The sequence below is a fragment of the Nerophis ophidion genome, linkage group LG15, assembly GCF_033978795.1.
Source record: "Nerophis ophidion isolate RoL-2023_Sa linkage group LG15, RoL_Noph_v1.0, whole genome shotgun sequence".
NCBI lineage: Eukaryota > Metazoa > Chordata > Actinopteri > Syngnathiformes > Syngnathidae > Nerophis > Nerophis ophidion.
The window spans coordinates 34,930,049-34,932,156 of record NC_084625.1 but is presented as its reverse complement, the minus strand read 5'-3'; the positions used below and the strand labels follow the sequence as shown (position 1 = coordinate 34,932,156).

The window sequence follows — 2,108 nt, the reverse complement described above, 5'->3', positions numbered from 1 at the left end:
GTATGTGCGCTTCGGCTTATATTACCAGCAATGTCACCATGTGATGCCATCATGCACATGCATGACAAAAAGGTAACTGTATTTTTCAAAGGCAGTATAGTCCATCCATCCATTTTCTACCACTTATCCCTTTTGGGGTTGTGGGGGGTGCTGGAGCCTATCTCAGCTGCATTCGGGCGGAAGGCGGGGTACACCCTGGACAAGTCGCCACAGGGCCAACGCAGAGAGACAGACAACATTCACACTCACATTCACACACTAGGGACCATTTAGAGTTGCCAATCAACCTATCCCCAGGTGCATGTCTTTGGAGGTGGGAGGAAACGGAATACCCGGAGGGAACCCGCGCATTCACGGAGAGAACATGCAAACTCCACACAGAAAGACCCCAAACCCAGGGACTGAACCCAGGATCCTCGTACGGTGAGGCACATGCACTAACCCCTGTACCGTGCTGCCCAGGCAGTATAGTAAATTATCTAATTCATTAATACTGCTGTATTTTATTATTAATATTGTTACATACGGCGGGGGATGGCGACGGCACGACACAGGAAGTATCGCTCAACAGGAATTTATTGAGCTCAATGATCTGGTGGAGTTTGTATGCTATTATGTGTGTGAGTGCAAGACTGTGTGACGGGATTGACAAGGTAATGTTACCAGGAGGTTGTTGTAGGTGCGTGTTGGTTGAGGATGAGGACAAGTTCAAAGGGGATAAGCCAGTGTTTTTCAACCACTTTGCCGCGGCATTAGTATGCCATGAGATAAAGTCTGGTGTGCGTGGGAGATTATCTAATTTCACCAATTTGGGTTACAGATATTTTTTGAAAATGAGTAATTATAGTCTGCATATAATCTGTTATTGTTGAGTGTCGGTGCTGTCTAGAGCTCGGCAGAGTAACCGTGTAAAACTCGTCCATATGAGTAGGTGGCAGCAGGTAGCTAATTCCTTTGTAGATGTCGGAAACAGCGGGAAGCAGCGTGCAGGTAAAAAGGTGTCTAATGCTTAAACAAAAAATAAACAAATGGTGAGTTTAAGCTTAGGGAAGGCTATGCATAATGAGAATAAAACTGAACTGGCTACAAAGTAAACAAAAGCAGAATTCTGGACGACAGCAAAGACTTACTGTGGAGCACAGACGGCTTCCACAATGTACATCCGAATATGTTATGACAATCAACAATGTCCCCACAAAGAAAGATAAAAACAACTAAAATATTCTTGATTGCTAAAACAAAGTAGATGCGGGAAATATCGCTCAAGGAAGACATGAAACTGATACAGGGAGATCCAAAAAATGAGAAAAAGCTACCAAAATAGGAGCACAAGACAATAACTAAAGCACTATACAAAGGAAAACAGCAAAACACTCCAAATAAGTCACTGTGTGATGTGCCAGGTCGTGACAGTACACCTACTTTGAGACAAGAGCTATGTTGATGCATGCTTGGTTATGGTTTAAAGTCATATCCAATAATTGCAACAATGACTCTTTACTGTCAACTGAGTTTCGTACTTTTATGATTTCTCTTGGTGGTGTGCCTCCGGATCTTTTGAACGCAAAAAATCTGCCTTGGCTCAAAAAAGGTTCAAAAACACTAGGCTAGTCTGAAGAAGGTCCATAACACAAACGGGAGGTCTGTGGGGCTGGAGAGAGCTCTATGTCCAAAGCAGAGGTCGTTCTCAGGAAGGCAGTCAGAATTCCGAGGGGGTCCAGGGAAGTGAGGCGCACAGCTCACTTCCAGGGTGACGAAGGGTATTTTGAGGGAACAAGAGAAACGACATGGACAGGTAAACACAAGGGCAGGGGTACACAGAGATAAACACAGGCGCACAGCTCACTTCCAAGGCGACGGAGGGTATTCTGAGGGAACATGAGAAACGACATGCACAGGTGAGCACAAGGGCAGAGGTACACAGAGATAAAAACACAGGAGAGAAGCCAGAAACGCGAAGCTTACTGAGGGACAGAGAACTACGTTCTAGCACTGGATCTCAAGCTGCGCTGGTCCTTATGGTGACGAGCCTCATTATATCAAGGTGCGCTGATTTATGATTGGCTGCAGCTGTCCAGGGGCGCGGCCGCTGTCTGAGAGGAACGAGC

The 2,108-nt window shown here is 45.7% G+C and overlaps 1 long non-coding RNA gene across 1 annotated transcript; it reads right to left on the bottom strand.

Moving 5' to 3' along the window:
- Positions 1-677: 677 nt before the first annotated feature.
- LOC133569861 (uncharacterized) lies at positions 678-2,108 on the bottom strand. Its single transcript, XR_009809949.1, has 3 exons — positions 1,966-2,108; positions 1,847-1,868; positions 678-1,742 (listed from the first exon to the last, which is right to left on the bottom strand). It is a non-coding gene; the product is annotated as an uncharacterized LOC133569861 (long non-coding RNA).